The following is a 21,259-nucleotide window of genomic DNA, read 5'->3' as shown; positions in this document are numbered from 1 at the left end:
TAGAGCTCATCATCAAAAGAACACCGAAGCCGTGTCAGGCGAGCCGGTGGCCACAGGGGACTATGCAGCTTCTTCACTTTGGCAAGTGTATAGGCTCAGGTAAGGATATAGGGAAGACTGAAGATACAAATCTTAAGATAACTTGGCAAAAAAAAAAAATACTGGCCTGTTAGGTAAAAGACAAAATGCAATCTAATATATAAAGCTGAATGTGTGTATGTATGTATGATGCATGTGTGTATGTATGTATGTATGTATGTATGTGTGTGTGTATGTATGTATGTACGGGATTGGCATCTGCACCGTCGCAGCTACAGCCACAAAATTTTGCACACTCACACATCTGGACCCCGAGAGCGTCATAGGCTATGTTGTGAGGCAAAATTTTAACCCCGCGCGTTCCAATTTACCGAACAATTTTGCCCCTATCTACATAATGGGGAAAAGTGAAACGAAAAGTGTATCCGCACAGTCGCATTTAGAATCACGAAATTTTGCACGGACACCTCATGTGACCCAGGGAACGTCGTAGACTATGTTTTGACAGGAAAATGTAACCCTGCACTTTACAGTTACTCTCCAAAAAACATGCCTCCATTAAAGTAAATGAAGCCTGGAACTACAGGTTATTAGTAGGAGCTGTGATTGGTTGCTATAGGAACGAAAGACATTCATAGTATAAGAAGCTTATATGCGAGGTAATAAGATGTTGGTGGGGAGACGGATAGAGAAAGACAGACAGAGAGACAGACAGGGAAAGAGACAGACAGGGAAAGAGACAGACAGACAAACGGTGAAAGAGACAGACAGAGACAGACGGTGAAAGAGACAGACAGAGACAGACGGGGAAAGAGACAGACAGTGACAGACCTGGAAAGAGACAGACCTGGAAAGAGACAGATGGGGAAAGAGACAAACCTAGAAAGAGACAGAAGGGAAAAGAAACAAAGAGATAGAGACAGACAAAAAAAGAGACAGAGACAGGCAGACGGGGAAAGAGACAGACAGGGAAAGAGACAGACGGGGAAAGAGACAGACCTGGAAAGAGACAGACGGAGAACATTACTTGGCCAATTTAGTTAAATCTGTGTGGAATATCTGTGGTGTTGAAATATATGTTGTGAAATGCTTCTATTAGCTTAGTTTTTGCCTTTAAATAATTACATTTCTATCTATTTTTTTGTGGTTTTTGTGTCCAGAATAATTTTTTGTTAATACATTCTATTTCGTTAACAACAGTTATTAACCCGGGCGAAGCCGGGTAGTAGATAGTTTATATATACAATCTAAAGCTTCACACACTGAAACCAGAAAAATCCCTACCTAATATTGCACCAGTTAGGCTGCTTTCACACGTCCAAAACTATTGCACCCCTGACTCAAAAGCAACAGTCTATTGGGAAACGCTTCATGTACAGGTGTGTCATGATTTATCTTCTGGGGACTCAGATCCTCTAACATAGACTAAGGCAGGTGTCACACTTGCGATTGCCTCGCGTGTATCTTGCGCAAGTCTCGCGGTGCATCACCCGGCACAGACTCACACTCTCCTCACAGGAGCAATTCAGCTGCATAGAGATGCATGCAACTGACTCACTCCTGTGAGGAGAGTGTGAGTCCTTGATGGGTGATGCGCCGCGAGATACATGCGAGGCAATCACAAGTGTGACACCGGCCTAATAAAGAGTGGTATACCTGAATGATGGGTGGGCACTAAAATGCTTCCATGCTCGTTACTTGAGTCGAGCAGGTCAGATGCTCGGACGGGCTCAACTCAAGTAAAGAACATTATGGAAGTCAATAATTGGGCAGTTTGGCTTTCCACCCACATACAACCAGCCATAAACTGACATTTCAGGGGGAGGAGGCCAGGTATTTTTTTTATTTTTGACCCACTACATCTGAAAACTTTGATTTTACCCCCAGTGAGAACCAGAAACTTCAAGCGGCTCTCACTGGGGTGCCTGTTCACATCATTCATTGAAGCAGGTCCATGCTTTGTGTTCGATGTTTTACGAACGGCACCTCCGAGCACCACGAGTACAGGAGCATCCGAATGCTCAATCGAGTACCAAGCATGCTCGCTCATCATTAGTTATACTACTTGTTCCTGGACCCACTGAGGTGTGATTAATGGATATGAGATGATAAAAGTCAAGTGTATTTGAAGCAATCCTCCATGGCAATTGGTGTGCTGTTCCTTTGTATTCATACATTCCCACAGTAGCTCAGTGGTAGCTGTAAAGGAACTTGCACCCATCGCAATCCATACTGTTTTCTAAGGCCCCTTCCACATTGCGTTCTGACCAGCATTTCACTGGTCCCGTCGGGGCATCCATCTGAACCCCCCCGCAAAATTGGTTTCAGACGCATGCGCCGATGGGGTCATTTACTATAATGGTGCAGACGAAGTAACCGTGTGCTCTGTCGTGCACCATTTTCAGAAGTATACGCTTTCTGCAGACGGACACCCAGACACAGTCTGCTATGGCCCCATCTGCGAATGCATCTGAAACCCATATTGCGGGGGGGTTCGGATGGAAGCCCCAACAGGACCAGTGCATGGAGGTGAGAACGCAGTGTGAAAGTGGCCTAAAGGTGTTCTGCCTATTTTATACATGGTTTACTCAATCTTTCCAATCTATACAGATAGTAGAATACAGAATTCCTTTAATAGGAGATGGTAACAGTTGTCAATTTATTCATACGTTTGTAAGAGGAATAACAGAGGAGCAGCATAACGCAAGTTTTATAAAAAGATGATCCAAATTGCCCTTTCATGGAGAATATGGTTGTTTAATAAAAAAAATACCCGTAAGGAGAACTGACAGGTACTCTCCTAATATGAAAATGTGTTATTTACTTAAAGGTGGGATTCAGAGTACGGCAAGCTAAAAAACCTTAAAGCATTAGGCAATAGCCAAGCGCTATAGCCTTGCTGCTAGCCAACTGCTGTGTAGGGACCTGCAACATGGCGCCGTTCATGAAAGTAAGGTTAAAGGCACTTCAGTAGCTTTACTGTGAAATCGGACCCGGCAGATCAGAATAGCACAATACCAATCGGTGGGGCTGAACCTTCGCAATTAAAAGGTACCACACATTTTTAGTGTATTCTTTCACGCATTCTGAACTGAACACATCTATTTAGTTGAAGCAAATATTACCAAAAACATCAAAATGAAGGGCTAGCTCACCTAGGCAAATAATGACAACTGTACCTTGCTTTTTTAGTTTGTGTTTTTTTATAAAATTGGTGACTTTCGTATCATATATCAATGTTGATGTGAAGAGATTGTTACATATACGTTTTCTAACTTCTCTCATTTGTGCTGACTTCAGCCATTGGCGACAACAAACCTTAGTGCCAAATATGCCCCTCTGGTTTTCAGCCTCTTTCCTCTTCTATATTGGCTTTTACATTTGCCTTAATAGTTAAATCTGTTACTTTTTAAGGGCTGTGACACTATATATAATAAATGTGTTATGAATGGAAATACAATAATAACGTACAGCCGCAATACTGTAAGCAAATGCTAAACAGTAACATCACTGGTCCTTTATCACCAGGTAAACCCGCTGGGCAGTAACTCTCACCTCCTTAAACCTCATCACATGCAAGGACTATGTGAAATCACAGGTTCGCACCATTAACCCCTTGGTGTCACAGCCGTTTGGCCTTTATGACAATATTTTTCTTCACTTTTTTACTGTCACATTCCAGGAGCAATACATTTTTCATTTCTTTTCTTGTAATGGTTGTATAGGGACTTTTGTATAGGCCTCTGACACACATCCGTTAAAAACGTGCGTGTTTTGTCCGCTTCCGTATATACTGGAGACCCGGACAAACGTGCACCAATGTTAATCTATGTTTGTGGTCAAACTTGCGTTTCTCATCATGTCCGTGTGTCCGTGATCCGTATGTGTTTCTGTTTTGCACAGCAGCATGTCCGTTTCCTGCACGGAACACGCACACACGGACACCATGAAAGTCAATGGTTTGGTGCGCACAAGTACGTGACACGGATGCATCTCTGTATGCTCCGTGTACGTTTTGTTCTTTTTTGTAGTGATGTCGGCTATTCTCTCTTTTTCTGTCTATGTCGGTCAATCTCCCTCAGTCCGTCTGTCGATCTCTCTTTCTGTCTTGTCTGTCCCTCTCTCTGTCTGTTGGTCAGTCTCCCCCCTCTCTCATACTTACCGATCCCCAATCACCGGCGCGGCGCTGCACGGCGTTCACACTGCTCCGGCGGCTTTTACTATTTTGAAAAAGCCGGCCGCTCATTAATCAATCTGGTATTCCCTGCTTTCCCCGCCCAACGGCGCCTAGGATTGGTTGCAGTCACGCCCCCACGCTGAGTGACAGCTGTCTCACTTCAGCCAATCACAGCTGCCGGTGGACGGGTCTATACTGTGCAGTGAAATAAATAAATAAATTAAAAAAAAACGACGTGCGGTTCCCCCCCATTTTGATACCAGCCAGGGTAAAGTCACACGGCTGAAGACTGGTATTCTCAGGATGGGGAGCTCCACGTTATGGGGAGCCCCCCAGCCTAACAATATCAGCCAGCAGCCACCCAGAAATGCCGCACCCATTAGATGCGACAGTTCTGGGACTCTACCCGACTCTTCCCGAATTGCCCTGGTGCGTTGGCAATCGGGGTAAAAAAGAGTTAATGGCAGCCCATAGCTGCCACTAAGTCCAAGATTAATCATGTCCGGCGTCTACCCGAGAAACCTTCCATGATTAATCTGTAAGTTACAGTAAATAAACACACACAACGAAAAATCCTTTATTTTCAATAAAAAACAATAACAAATACCCTCGTTCACCAATTTATTATGCCCAAAAAACCCATCCATGTCCGGCGTAATCCCCGGAGGTCCAGCGTCGCTTCCAGCTCTGCTACATGAAGGTGACAGGAGCGGCAGAAGAACACCGCCGCTCCTGACAGCTCCACATAGCAACTGAGGTGAGCCGCGCGATCAGCTGTGCTGTCACTGAGGTTACTCGCGGCCACCGCTGGATCCTCCAACTGTGACAGCAAGTCTCCCGAGTGACAGCGATGAAGTCACAGGTGAGTTGCGATCACGAGGGGAGGATCCAGCTAGCCGCGGGTAGCCTGAGTGACGGCAACGCTAATCGCGCTGCTCACTTCAGTGACTCAGGGGATTAGCGGTCACCGGTGAGTCCTTCACGCGTGACCGCTAATCAGGACGCGACACAGACAGAGCTGGGGGATGACAATGAAGTCGGGTGAAGTTCACCCGAGTTCATTCTCAGCGCGCGACTCTGTCTGCTGTCAGCGGGTATGCATCAACGACATTTTACATCACACACACGGACATTTCACACGGAAAACACATTTATACGTCAGTTTCAAATCTCACGCACACACGGGTATTACACACGCACACACGGCTAGCATACGCCGGTCACACAGATGCCACACGGACCATAAAAATGGACACAAAAACTGGACACGGACCCGAAAAACGGACCGTAACACACGTGCGTGGTTTTAACGGATGTGTGTTTCAGGCCATAAGGATGTTTTCAGGATGAATTGCATGTGTTAGGCCCCCTTCACACGTCAGTGATTCTGGTACGTTTGTGCCTTTTTTTGAACGTACCAGAATCACTGTCATATATGCAGACGCATTATAATCAATGGGTCTGCTCACACATCAGTGATTTTTCACTGAACTTGTCTCCGTGCAGCGTACACCCATGGTCGTGATTCTGCACGGAGACAAGTCACTTTTTTATGGCATCATTGATGACCCACGGTCAGTGAAATACGTACCATAAAATCACGGACATATTAAATATTAAATTTATATATATATATTTTCAACTTACCTTGCCTGTGATTCGCCGTGCCTGCTCCGCTGTCAGCGGCTCCTGCCTGGCTCATAAATATTCATGAGAGCAGGAACTGCCGATCAGGAAGTAGCTGCTGAGAGCGGTGGGCGGACGCTGCAGAGCTGCAGACATCAGCACCATGGACAGCAGGAGCGAGGTGAGTAATGTCCATCTGCAATCACGGATCACGGAGGGACATGTGCATGTTCTACACGTCAGTGAAGAACGTCAGTGAAGAACGTCAGTGTTTTTCACTGACGTGTGAAACGGGCCTCAGTTAAATTATTTTGATGCACAGGTAACTTGTTATCAAACTTTTATAAACTCTGATGGGAGAAATACAAAAATTTGCAATGCAATTCTGCCACTATTGGATTTAAAATTGCTTCACTATTCGCTGAGCTATACGAATAAATTGTTAACTTTATTCTGTATGTCAGTGTGCATAAAGAGATACCAAATTCATATAGTTTAATTTAGGTTTTATTACTTTGTAGAGTAAATATACATTTTGGAAAAAAACAAACACATGTTTTTGTGTTGCCATACCTTTTATTTTTCTTATAATTCACACCCTACGTTTTACAATTTTTCAAGGGCTTGACAAACTGGGAGGCAAAATAAATTGTGCAAAAAGTTACCTTTTTTTGGTCACCATATTCCGATACTCGTACCTTTTTCTCTTTGGGTACAAAATACTTTTTGATCACTTTCTAATTTATATTTTTGGTAGTACACATGAACAAAAAACAACAAACCTGAAAGAGGTGGTTCACTATTCTGCAATAGTGGCCACATCCCCGTAAAACTGATAGGGGAGGCTTTTTCTAAATACCTTTTTCAGCCAATTCTGCATGTGAGCTGCACTATTGCGGTCCGCTCATCGCTGTGCAGCCAGTAGACATTCACCGCTGACTACCGGCTGCACAGCGATTTTGCCTCTTTATCACTGCCCCACTGGGAAACAGCAGTCGTTCCTTTCTTGCCTCCAATTGAGATATACTGTACACAAGTACGTTTGATGTTCTTCCTAGTATAGATTCCTTTCATCAATTAGTTTATGAAGAAGGCATTAGCCGAAACGTAAATTTAATGAAGTCCCCTGAGTGACTGGATTGTGGGCAGAGCTTCACGCTCGTCACAGCCCAGCACAGCCCCTGCTTGCAACGAAGGAGAGTGACCGACATGCTGGGCTGTGATGAGCGGCGAAACTCTGAGGTATGTGTTTTTCACAGTCTCACATTGACTACTTTCATCTGAGATACCAGAAAAAATGGATACGCGTACGTTTTGCACTGACACACAGTCTTTAAACACTTTTTAAAATAAATCTCCTTAATTTTTCTGAGTATATAAATAAATAGGTATCTGGAAAGAAACCAGGAGCACAAATAGGGTCTTATCTGTGGTAAACATCCATGTGCATATACAGTGTGTCCACCCATATCCTGTCCACTGCCATCAACATGAGAACGGCGGTAGCTATAGGCATAGAAGTGGTGTCTAGGTATAGTAAAGTAGCCATGCGCTACACAATGAAACCACCTATAGCGCCATCTGGTGGAAAACAACGGAGTTAGCATTTTTATCTCCAAAACGGAACAAGATAGAGAAAACAAGTGAATTACAAAGTTGTAGGGCATCATCAATTCAATATGAATCGACACCGTGCATACAGAAATGCTATGATTAGAACGTGTAAAACTCACAAGGCTGCGGACGTGAAGCGATACCTCATGGAGCGAAACCTTCCTACAAGTAATTGGCTATGGTGGCTGTGTGGAGTGGCCTCCACGCTCACCTGACCTGACCCCATTGGACTTCTTTCTGTGAGGTCACATCAAACAGCAGGTGTATGCGACCCCTCCACCAACATTGCAGGACCTACGACGACGTATCACAGATGCTTGTGCAAACGTGTCACCTACCATATTGCACAACGTGCAGCAAGATACAGTATGCTGTCCAGAGTCCAGATGTGAATTGCAGCTGATAGTGGCCACTTTGAGCATCAAAGTTAAATGAGCACCATATGCGTGACCAGCATTCAATGTTTTTGGGGGGTCATGGGTTTCATATCATAGCATTTCTGTATGCAAGGTGTCGATTCATATTGAATTGATGATGCCCTACAGTTTTTTAATTTACTTTTTTTCTCTATCTCGTTCCGTTTTCGAGATAAAAATGCTAACTCCGTTATTTTCCACCAGGTGGCACTATAGGTGGTTTCATTGCGTAGCGCATAGATTCTTTACTATACCTAGACACCACTTCTATGCCTATAGCTGCCGCCGTTCTTAAGTTAATGGCGGTGGACAGGATATGGGTGGACACACTGTATGTACCAGGCTCACCTGTAACAGTTGTGTAAAGCCACAACTAAGCTATAAGGGCATCTTGGAGAAAAGGCTGCTGCAGCACCCCTGTGTAGATGAAGTCAGAAAGGAATGGTGATTATGACGCGCTGCCGTGTGAAAAGATCAACCAGATTAATTACCAAGTGATTTATTAGTTGACTAATAAATCACTTGGAAATTAATCTGGTTGGTCTTTCCACGTAGCATAATCCCCATTCCTTTCCATCTTTTAAATATTTTTGAGTACAGAACTGTATGCGGGCTTAGTTTTTGCGTACTGAGATATAATTATTATTGGTACCATTTTAACATATATGCAATATTTTTGCTCAGTTTTTTATTGTGTGACAGCATGACAAAAAAGCAATTGAGGTACATACACTACTCACAAAAAGTAAGGGATATTTGGCTTTCGGTGGAAATTTATGTAAAAACGTCAAACATTCACACTATTGATATTTTATCTTGAAAGTAGGGAATTTACATAGAAGAATGCAATGGAGGTTTACTCATCTCTAACAATTTATTGAAACAAAAGCCAACAATAGTGGTCGATATATCCACCAAAAATGTCAATGTCTCAATAAGTTGTCATGGGGCATTAAGAATCAATTACAGCTTGACGACTTCTCCTGTTGTTCACAAGTGGAGTTATTGTCTGCTGAGGCACTGCATCCCACTCTTCTTGAAGGGCGTCTCTCAGGCTATTGAAGTTCAAAGGTACAGCGTTTTGAGCCTTTATACGGAGACTCAGCCGATTTCAGATTTTCTATGGAGTTCAGGTCTGCAGAAAGTGCAGGCCGCTCCATTTGATGTACCCCAGTGTCCAGCAGCCGTTCCCTAATAATGCGACTTCTATGAGCTGGAGCATTGTCATCCATGAAGATGAAATTAAGCCTGTGTTGTTCATGCAGAGGCATAATGACTGGATTAATGATGTTATTCCAGTAGTGAGGGCTTGTCACTGTACCGTTCACAAAGTGTAAGGCAGTTCTGTATTGACTAGACACCCCTGCCCAACTGTAACAGCACCAGAGGCTCATCTGTTGACAACAATGGCTGATGTATAGTGCTCTTCTTGACGTCTCCAACAGCGTTGATGGCCATCATTTCTGCTCAGCAAGAATTGACTTTCATCAATTAACAGCACTGAGGCCCACTGGTCCCTCGTCCAGAATTACTATGATGCTTTTAAACACTTTTTGTAGCCAGCCAAGAGTCTTTTCTGTTTGACGGATTTTCATCCATTCTTCTTGGAAAAATCTTGCAGTTCTGTGAGATTCCTCGCTTGTCTTGAATGCACTGCTCTCGTGAGGTCTAGCCACAGATTTTCCATGATGTTCAGATCAGGTGACTGTGATGCCCATTGTAAAATCTTCAGCTTGCGCCTTTTAAGGTAGTCTATTTGAAATTTTGAAGTGTATAGATAGGATCATTATCCATTTGTAGAAGCCCTCCTCCTTTCCACTTCAGCTTTTTCACAGATGGTGTTATGTTTTCATAAAAATTTGTTGAAATTTCATTGAATTCATTCTTCCCTGTACCCGTGAAATGTTCTTCGTGCCATTGACTGCAACATAACCCAAAGCATGAATCATCCACCCCCATAGTTAATGGTTAGCAAAATGTTCTTTTCCTGAAATTCTGTACACTTTTTCTCCACACTTACCTTTCATCATTGTGGCCAAAGAGTTCTATTTTAACCTCATTGGTCCACAGGACTTGTTTCCAAAATGCATCAGGCTTGTTTAGATGTTCTTTTGCATACTTCTTCTGACTTTGAATTTTATGGTGAGGATGCAGAAGAGGTTTTCTTCTGATGACTCTTCCATGAAGGCCATATTCCCATAAAGGTAATTTCTCACTTACATTTCGAATTGAAGAAAGGGCAACTTGAAAACGCTTTGCTATCTTCTTACAGCCTTCTGCTTTGTTGGTTTCCACCATTTTCAGAGTGCTAGGTAGCTGCATAGAAGAACCCATGGCTGCTGGTTTTTTAGCACAATGTTAGAGAAGGCTGGGTATTTATAAAGCAGTGAAATTTGCATCACCTGGCCTTCCCTAATTATGATAGTGAACAATCCATAACTGGTGATAGGTGAGCAATAAAATGCTCAAATGCTCGTTACTCGATTTGAGCTGGTCAGAAGCACAAATAATCTCGACGCGAGTCATGAGAATAATGGAAAGTCAATGATTGACATGTTCAGGTCTCTGCCCACAGATAGCCAGCTATAAACAGAGCATTTCCAGCCGGAGGGATGGCCTTGCTTTTCCCCCCAACAGAGCCATTCAGAGACTGCGAATGGCTCTCTCTGGGGTGATAGCACATGTCATTCAGTGAAGCAAGCCTGTACATTGTGGTCGTTGCGTCATGGACGAAATATCAGAGTATCTGTGATACTCGGCAGACCTCAGTGAGTAACGAGCAGTTTTGATGTCATAACTCTAACAGGCTAATTAAGATCTGAAACTTTGGTCAAAGTTATCTGAGTACACAAATTTTCACATGTGTCCAAACTTTTGCATCAGCCCATTTTACATTTTGTAATTTTTCAAATGTAAAAGATGAATTATTTTTTGGCCTAAAATAGAAAGGAAATGTGTCACCTTTAACTTTGTGCCCTTTAGAGATCATTTAATCTTCAACTTGCTTAACTGTTCACAATAGCAGTAGCTTTGACCAGGGGTGCCCAATCTTTTGCATGCCACTGTATTTGAGTTTGGCATCTCTCACCTGGAGGGAAACATAATTCAATTTTGATATTACTAGACTAAATTAGTTTTGCTGCAAACTATGAGAACTATGTCTCCGTACCTCTGGTAAGACACTAGCAGAAGACCCATAAATGTAAAAGGAACATATTACTCCACCTTGAGCTTTTTCCTCCAGTGCCTAATTATTCTGTATATGCTTCAGATTTACTTTTCTATATTAAGCGATGCCTACCCTTGACTGTACCCCGGCCTGCGCATGGCACATCTCCCGGCATGCTTCACTGGATACGACATGCACTAGGAAAGACTGTGAAATGCTCCCTGATGACTCCTCCACTTCACTCCAGCTCCCAATTTCTCACCCTGCAGTTTGCATAATTGTACGGCTTCATTCCCGATATTTTGAGGACTGTCTCAGAGTAATGGCATTCCATGTTATTCCCTCGCTGCCTTGCATGTTCTCTAATTTACCTCACACTTGTATTTATCCCGCAGCCAAAGTGACATGTTTAAAGTGTGATATCTGCTGCACAGACTTCTCCTAATAGGGGATGAAACATGCATGAATTAGTTCTTAATAAGCCAAGTCTTTACACACTAAATATACCAAGCAGTCTACCTCCCCTCCTTCAGGGTTTGGAGCTCTGTTGCTTTAAGACGGTGACAGAAGAGACACAACAGCAGAATGTAAATGGATGCTGAGTGTGTCACAGAAAGGGAGGGCATAGAGGCACAGGCGAGTGGGACGATAGCCGAGAGGCACAGGGAACAGCCCGCATGGTACCAAACGCAAAGGGGGAAAGATGGGCACACAGGACACAAGCACTGTGGTCCCAATAGTGGTGGATGGATGGCAAAGGAGCTAAGCAGGCAGGATATACAGAAAATGGAAAGAATGAGGTGACAAGGAAATGAGTGACTGAAGGTGGTAGGTGAGACACAGCTGAAGGCATGAAGAAGAGTGGGAGCGAAGAGAACAAAACAAGGAGGGGGATGAGATATGGAGGCAAGGAACATGAATAGTGAGTGCCAGCAACGAGTGCTGAAGAGAGGTAGGGGGAGAGGTGTGTGAGGAAAGAGTAACCCAAGGCGAAGATGGAAAATAGGACAGCAGCGAAACTGGAGAACAAATGAAGGCACAAGAAAGAGGCAAGAATCTGGCCAAGGAAAACCAACATGCTGAAGTGATGAAAGGCAATCAGGACACCAAGGAAATGAGAGGTCAAGAATCATTACATGGGCAGGACAGGCTGACTGGACCACATGTGGGCTATGGTGCAGGACCATCTAGGTAGGATAAAGATGGAAGTAGGGACTGAGGATGAGAGGACAGACAAATATGTGGGAACTGCAGGAAAGGAAGTGAGAAGAAACAAGAACTGAGCAGAGAGATGTGCAAAAATAGAGAAAAATATGGCCCATATCCCTCCCCATCACCACCTCTTCAGACAAGAGCCTGTATGGCGCCCCCTCCCCTCCTAATACAGGAGCACCCTCTCCCCACCTCTCCTCTCCTGCAGTGAGGGTCTGCGGCTCATTTTCATGTTCACTCATTCACGCCGTTGCCAAGGAAACTGCAGGCTGTCGCGCGCCTCCATTCAGCCCCGCTTCCCTCCCCCCAACCTTCTGTAACACTTTACTGACTGAGCCATTCTGCAGCAACAGGCATTACAGCTGAATGCAGGTGCCACGCTCTGCAGCAACAGGCAGATGTGCTAATGCAGCAACATGGGGGAAGCCCACTCCACCCAGGAGCACGCTGCCCTCCAGCAGCAGGGGATGGAACAGGCCATAGTGGCAACATGGCACCTGCTAACTAGCATGTTATCAGTCCAACACCAGCAAAACTAGCTTGAGATACAGAGCAGCTCTGCTCATTGGTGCCCACCTGCGTTAATCTACCCACCCCCATGAGACAAGCGCCTTGAGAGACTGAAGAGCTGCCCTAATGAGCGGAGCCTCAGCCCTGCCTGCCTGCTGCCTGCCTGCCTGCATGCGCAATATTTATGGAAATGAGCAGCCTGACCAAGTCTATTCTGCCAGTACAAAGCATCAATACATCTGTTCTACTAATCACCTGGGAAAACTGCTCAGATCCACATCTGCATATATATGAGCACAGGTGTAAGTGTAGATCTCTATAGCCATATACACTGCATAACAAGAGCTGACCAAAGTGCCTCCCCCCTACCTGCCAACATGGCCGCCACACTAAAAGGCTTTATAATCGAGGCAGTATACGCTGTAGACCGGCTTTATAAACACTGAGCAATCACATAAAGCTATTTGGCTGTTTTCTTTAACATAAAAAAGGTACTGAACATCTGTTTAGACAGATCTCAGGAAAGTAAATGCGGCGTTGTCTTCTCCGCGTCTGGCTCAAAGAAATGGAATATGTGATCAACGGCAAATTATTCCAGAAAAGCAGATGATGCACATAGCTACAGATACAGAATTACAAATCAGCTGCTAAATCCCGAAAAATATTAGGACATTGCAACACAATCCTGCAGAAAGAATATGTACGGAAAACCACCTGTTAGGCTGGATTCACACCATCGTATGGCATCCAATGTGCGTGCATCGGATGCAATATGGTGATATGCTAATGACCCTCGGCTCCCGCTGAGCTGCGAGCATGGTCCGAGCGTCATGCAACTGTGATACAATCCTGCGATCGGATCACAGCTGCGGAGGAGAGGGCAGGAGCTGCGGAGGAGAGGGAGGGATTACTCTCCCCATCTCCTCCATTGTCAACTGATGCAATTATCGCCCTGCACTCGGATGTCATCCAAGAGCAGTTTGATGTTTCACTCACACTTATATGGGTACGAGTGACACGTCTCTCGCTGACAATTGCACCATGCTGCAATTTTTTGTAATCCAGAATCCGGATGAGAAAAAAGCTGACCATCTGCACTCCCTCACTGAATAACATTGGTCCGAGTGCAATGCGAGATTTTCCGAGTAATACGCTCTTGTGAGCGTACATTTAATGTGACGTGTAGTGGAGGGCACTGAACAGGGACATATGAAAGAATAGGAACCTGAAATGTTGGCCATGTTGGGGTGAGGTGCTTGTCCTACCAGGCGAGATGTCCCCATTAGGCTATGTGTGCACGTTGCGTTCTCTGCAGTGCGGAAAAGAACGCACCCTCTGGCAGACTGGACACTGCGTTTATATAATAAAATGCATCCACAACGCATGCATTTTGGATGCTTTTTCCATGCGTTTTGCATGCGTTTTGGATGCATTTTTGACAGTGCGTTCCCCCGGCAATTCAGCTCTGCTACATGCCGGCTGACAGCAGACACAGACAGTCGCACGATGAGAATGAACTCGGGTGAACTGCACCCGACTTCATTGTCATACCGCAGCTCTGACTGTATGTGGCGTCCCGATTATCATCTGCACCGCACACATCCCGACATTACCACTTACATTCCCGCACACATCCCGACATTACTGCCTACATCCCCGCACACATCCCGACATTACCACCTACATCCCCGCACACATCCCGACATTACCGCCTACATCACCGCATACATCCCGACACTACAGCCCTCATCATCACCGCACAAACACCGGCATTACCTCAGTGACGTCCCCGCTGACAGCGCGATTCACTTCAGTTGCTGCGTGGAGCTCACAGGGGCGGCGGTGTTCTACTGCTGCTCCTATCAGCTTCATGTAGCAGAGCTGGATGCGTCGCGGGACCTCTGGATTACGCCGGACCTAGAGGGGTATTTGGGAATTTTAATAAAGTGGTGAAAGAGGGGTTTTTTTGTCTTTTATTCCAAATAAAGGATTTTTTTCGGGTGTATGTGTTTATTTACTTTCACTTACAGGTTAATTATGGAAGGTATCTCGGGGAGACGCCTGTCATGATTAACCTAGGACTTAGTGGCAGCTATGGGCTGCTGCTACTAACCCCTTATTACCCCGATTGCCACCACACCAGAGCAATTCGGGATGAGCCGGGTAAAGTCCCGGGACTGTTGCATCTAATGGATGCGGCAAATCCGTGTGGCTCCTGGCTGATATTGTTAGGCTGGGGGGCTCCCCATAACGTGGCGCTCCCCATGCCGAGAATACCAGCCTTCAGCCGTGTGGCTTTATCTTGGCTGGTATCAAAATTGGGGGGGGACCGCACGTCGTTATATTTTAATTATTTATTTATTTATTTTACTGCACGATATAGACCCGCCCACCTGCGGCTTTGATTGGTTGCAGTGAGAGAGCTGTCACTCAGCGTGGGGGCATGTCTGACTGCGACCAATCATAGGTGCCGGTGGGCGGGGAAAGCAGGGAATACGAGATTGAATAATGAGCGGCCGGCATTTCAAAAGAGGAAAAGCCGCCGGAGCAGTGTGAACGCCGTGCAGCGCCGCGCCGGTCATCGGGGATCAGTGAGTATGAGAGAGGAGGAGAGACTGACCGACGGACAGAGAGAGAGACAGAGAGACCGACCGACATAGAGAGAGAGACACAGACAGAGCGACCAATTGACAGAGAAAGAGACCGACCGACAGACAGAGGGAGATTCACCGACATCCACAGACAGAAATTGACCAACATTGACAGAGACTGAAAAGACCTGTGTTTTGCTTCTCAAAAAAGAATGTGGAACGCAACAAAAATGCAGTCCAAGTGCATTTTGGTTGCATTCTGACCCACATCATTGATTTCAATGGGTGGAGAACGCAGCTACAACGCACAAAAGAAGTGACATGCTGCTTTTTTTTCCGCAGCGATTTTGGGCATCCAAAACGCTGCGTTTACAAACGCAGCGTGTGCATTGATTTTTCGGCTTTCTCATAGACTTTGCTGGGGAAGCTGAACGCATGCAGTTACACTGCAGTTCAAAACGCAGCATTTCCGCGGAAAAAAACGCAACGTGCGCACATAGCCTTATGCCTACGGACAATGTGACAGCTGTCTCTGGCTTAGACCTGTCCATGAAGATCACACTATTTACAGTGAGCATTTTTGATTGTATGGCTAAGTTCACATTACTGTATTTTCAGTTCATGGAAAAAACTGACAGCACTTAATCCAATGCCATTCAATGGACTGCTCAGATGACAGCTTTTTAAATGGACAGAATGTCCATGTGAAAAAAAAAATCACAGAATGCATGGTCACGTCTGTATTTCAGAGGAGATTCGCCCATTCAAATCTAGGGGTGCAAATAAAAAAAGTTCAGATTCCATATGGATCAATCGTATAGCATCGAATTTTACAGATATATTGCCAGTATTAACATAGGAAATGGCTTTTGGTCTTACACATTATATTTACTGCTGATGTATAAAAACAGATGCAATGATATGATATTCTGGAAGAAATCAGCACATAAATAAAACCCCAAATTCTTCAAGTCATTAAAGGTGCCTGATACTACCTCACTCATATCCAGATTCTTGTCCTAGGAGTTTATACACAAGGAATAATATGTTTTATAATGATGGAACTCTTGATATATTGATTAGAGGACTTCAAATCAATCAATCCGACAAGATTGGCAAATGTCATCCTGAGAGCTTTACTATAAGGACAGCACGGTGGCTCAGTGGTTAGTACTGTTGATTTGCGCTGGGGTACAGGGCTTAAATCCCATTAAGGACAACATCCACAAGAAGTTTGTATGTTCTCCCCATGTTTGCGTGGGATTACTCCGGTTTCTTCCACAGTCCAAACACATACTGATTGGGAATTTGGATTGTGACCCTCAGTGGTGACAATGATTCTGATGAGGTCTGTAAAGTGCAGTGAACTCTATGGAGCTATGTAAGTGAATAATATAAATAAATATACTGACAAGTTAATGCTCATGATTTTTGTAGATGAAGGTCAATGTCATTTTAGTGGTTATCGTAATACAGTAGGTGCTTCATGCATTCTTCTACTTTGACCACGCAGAAGCTGACTATGCTTTCTTCATCAGGTCCAAAAATGGGTCACGTATGGGGAGCTATAAAGTGCTTATGATGATTAGAAGTGATTTATACGATGGAAAATCTTCTGATTGTTCCCTCTTCTTACAGAAAAGGGAAAGATTGGACTCCTACTGTGCTAGTGACGCCTTGAGACTGAGAACTAGAACTGTCTCATTGACCATAGATGTTAAGCTGGCGATGGTTGAAATAACCATTGTTAACAATCTTAAAACTTTTAAGAATAAAACGAGAATCACTTAGGACAGTTTTCCTACACTTTGGTTCTAATTTTACCTTTCTGAGAATGCCGGAATAAGTCTGAAAATATTAAGTTCAAATCATATCCTCAGGTCAAAGCGTATCTGGGGTCTCAGCACCCCAAATAGCAGCATCGCAAGCATATATGAGAATGCCGGTCATGTGAGATGTGGTCAGGCCAAGGCTTGCAGCTTTAATATGGACAAAAAAAAACATGGCCGCTTTAAGGTCATGTGAATTAACCCTGACTTTTGCCACTTTTACTAAAGTGAATAATTAATTGAATTAACATCACTCTAGTCTCCATGATCATCTATCTCATCTATAGTTAGTACACCTATATGCATAAGGCACATTTAATAAAATGTGTTAAAGGGAATCTGTCACCAGGTTTTTGCAATCTAATCTGAGCACAGTATAATGTAGAGACAGAGTACCCTATTCCGACAATATGTCACTTTCTGGGTTGCTTACTGTAGTTTTGATAGAATCATTGCTTTACCAGCAGGAGAATATAACTATAGGACTGCTGCCAGATAGGCCTCCATATTCATGAGCTCTGTATAACCCCACCCCCACCACTGATTGGAAGCTTTCTACCTGTACACAAAAAACTGCCAATCACACAGCTCAGCATTCAGAAAACTGGTAGATCTGCGGCAGAGAAAATAGGGATTTTATTAAAATAACAGCAAGCAGCCCAGTGAGTGATACATCACTGGAATCAGGGTATCTGCCCCTACATCATGCTGCTCTCAGATGGGATAGCAAAAACCTGGTGACAGATTCCCTTTAAGCATGAATTACTATTTACTACTTATAAAAAGGTGCAGAAGAACGCTAATAACAAAATTTTGGATTCTAAGTTAAAGAGTTTGGTCACTACTTTTACATTGATGGCCAATCCTTAGGATAGGATTTTTAGGTTTTTGCACCCAGTTCAGACTCAGAATTGGAGTTCCAGACGTTATTTCTTAATTGATTTGTAGTCTTTCATTTGTGAACCCGGCCCCACCACACCTACTGCAGTCCACATTATACGCATATACAGCCTGGGTCTCAGCTTCCCATACACGGTAAGTTTTTTAACTGCATGAGAGGACACACACAAGCTAGGGACCCCAACGTAGAGAAATACTTTGGCGTAGTGTTGGGGCTCTATTGCATTGATCAATTCAGTAGCTAAATTTCTCTTCATTCATATGTTCATGGCAGTAATGCAGATTCCATTTTTCACATTTTCACTCTTACATATAGCTATTGGATTTTTCATGTCAGTATTCACACAGCAGTTTCTGCTTTTTATATATTCCCCTTACATAGTCACTGGTGTGCATACCTTATCTCCATATAGTGTAGATTTTTTAGGTTTTTGCAGCCAGTTCAGACTCGGAATTGGTGTTCCAGACGTTATTTCTTAATTAACCCTTACGATAGGTCATCAAACACCTGGCGCATACCACGATCAGCTGCTCTTGGTGTCGGCAGCTGGCAGCTGGAAATGCTCAGTTCTGGAGCGTCTTCTGATCGCAGCCGGGTACTGCACATCCGCCTTCTATTGATTTGAATGGGAGGCAGACGTGCAGTCCCCAGCTGCTATCAGCTGACGGGGTAGCTCCAGAACTAAGCATTTCTGGCTGCCTGCAATAGGAGCAGCTGACTGGCGGGAGTGGCGGGTGGCAGTCCTTAGCCAATCAGACATTGATGACCTATCCAAAGGATAGGCCATCAATGTAAAAGTGGTGGACAACCCCTTTAAGCAAATACAGCATGAACATACAGTAGTTTCCCTAGTTAATCATAGTGTGACAGTTTCTGGCTCTGTAATTCCTCTAACAGCTGGTTTTGTGTGTTCACACAGCCAATTATGCCAATAACAATGTCGAAATACAGCATGTACTACTGTGACCACGGCAGATCTAGCCAGAAGTGTTCCCGACACTCATTGTCACATTTTGTATAGTCTTATTTTATACAGTTGACAAAATATAAATGAACTATGACATGAAGTGCTCACAACCAGCAGACTAAGCACCAACCAATAAAGTCAAAAATTTCTGGGTAACAGATGGAATGTGCAGTAATGATGAACTACGGCCACTCCACAATAGCATCAATATAAAGGAGAAGAAAAGGAGTACTAAATGACCAACCACATAATCAATAAATGTCAAAACCATTGCCTTTATGGTATCAAAACCTAAATAAGTTTATTAAGCATAAATTCAGACAATGGTAAAATCACAATAGTAGAAAAAGGCATAATAGGCAGGAAATCAGTCCCAGATAAACATTCCCAAACAAGGGGACATCAGCCCTATAAGGTAATAGTATACACAAAAATGGGCAAGCAGCACCCTGAAGATGTAGTAGAGGAAAATTCCTCATACTACAAATACAAAAAAGTATATATAGAACAGAGCTGCTTACCCATTAAAAAGTGCAAGGTGCTAGGTCAGTGCCAGGGCAGAGGTCCAATTATCAGTGGGAGAAGCCCCAACGCGTTTCGCTGCGTTGCTTCTTCGGGGGGCAACCAATAAAGCCCTAAATGTGTATGAAACATTATACTGTATTAATATAGATGGCCACTGGCTATAGTTTCCAAAGCCGGCAATGGACAGTTAGAAGACTCACAATTAAGCTACATTCACGCATATATCGGTAGTTTTTTCTTTCGCGTGCTGTCCATTTTTGTCGTCTTATGGTGTCAAGGCAACCGCCCGGAAAGAATAATAAAAATAGTGTATTTAAGGATCTCATTACATTGGCATATTGTGGGAACATGATAACTAGTATTAGTAGACTGTAAAAATAGCGTCTTACGATTTGGAGCTAGACTAAGTTCACACCACGTAGAAAAAGTCAGAGTTTCATCCAGAAAACTAGGACCATTTTTTTCTCACTTGTCATTCACGTGCAATACAGCAGCTATGAATAATTTTCAAAACCATTAACAGTTTCCTATTTTAAAGAATATGCCCATAAAGATCGAATGATATATGTATGTAATCCATTTTTTTCTGGGCACCTATACTCTAGAATGGGGGATTCTCATCCAATACATGGAAGAAACGTGGATGCTGCAAGACTTTTCATTTGCAAATTTTGTTTGTAAAAATAATTGCTCATCTGCTCTGCCCCATTGAATAATATTGGTCTATATGGTGTCCATTTTTTTGACGGTCAACACTTGGAATAAAAAAACGCCCATGTTCACCTACCGAAACAGCAATCCTACAGTTTTACATCAAAACTTACTAGTACCGTAGATGTGGAATGCTTAGTACATGTACCTGGTACCTTCCATTTGAAGTTATGGTTATGTGCACAAGCTCCGCAAAAAATACACATACATGTGAACAGCCATAGAGACTATACTGGAAACGTATTCTATCCGTAAAAATCACAAAAAGAACATGTACGTAAAAAACAGATGTCTGCATAATGCCTTTGCTCCAGTTACAGGGGAAATTCAGCCTCCTGCTTACCCTGCGGTGCTGATCTGGGTCTGGGATACCGCAGTTCCTGCCCCCGTCCAGCACCCTGGCCATTTTAGGATCGGGGCCTCAAGGAGGAAACACTGTTAATACGCCCTATACTGTATACACAGCATTGGCTCAGCACTGAGTATACAGCGATTAGGAAGGCAAAGATGGGTATGAACCAGGTCTGCTCTTTGTATGGGGCATTCAGCGGTGTCTGACAGCTCCACGCCCTCACAACTGCATGATCTCCATGCAGCTGCTAACTCTGCAATGACATCCTAAAATGTAATTCCAGAGTGATAGGCAGACCACCCCAATGTTTATAGTCATTGGGTGGTCCGGAAGCAATTAATCACAAAATCTCAGGCTATTGCAGTCTCAGTCATGTTGTGGCAGTACCTCGGCTGTGACGCAAACACTTCACTTAGCTTCACTCTACTTCTTCCAAGAAATGTATAAATAAACTGACAGCTGGATGTCAACAGTGCAGGATGTATCCCGATACCGTCTCTGTCCAATCAGCCCTGACGACATAGACACAGAGACATGACAGTCGGAATAGTGATACCTTATCATCTGTTAAAGAGTAATATTGGAAGAATGGTGCCCCAAAATGGTTATTCCATGGTGAA

The 21,259-nt window shown here is 43.8% G+C and overlaps 1 protein-coding gene across 8 annotated transcripts in view; it reads right to left on the bottom strand.

The window, feature by feature from the left end:
* NLGN3 (neuroligin 3) overlaps positions 1-21,259 on the bottom strand; it is a 251,437-nt gene that overhangs the window by 70,303 nt on the left and 159,875 nt on the right. Inside the window, exon 2 of one of the 8 annotated variants that reach the window (XM_075323971.1) lies at positions 10,834-10,960. The exons of the other annotated variants lie outside the window; for them this stretch is intronic. The gene's annotated coding sequence lies outside the window, so the exon portion shown is untranslated. The remainder of the gene's footprint in view (positions 1-10,833; positions 10,961-21,259) is intronic. 8 annotated transcript variants of the gene reach the window in all.

The sequence above is a fragment of the Anomaloglossus baeobatrachus genome, chromosome 9 (genome assembly GCF_048569485.1).
Source record: "Anomaloglossus baeobatrachus isolate aAnoBae1 chromosome 9, aAnoBae1.hap1, whole genome shotgun sequence".
NCBI classification, from domain to species: domain Eukaryota; kingdom Metazoa; phylum Chordata; class Amphibia; order Anura; family Aromobatidae; genus Anomaloglossus; species Anomaloglossus baeobatrachus.
The sequence above is the reverse complement of the archived record's forward strand: the minus strand, read 5'-3'. Positions and strand labels throughout refer to the sequence as shown.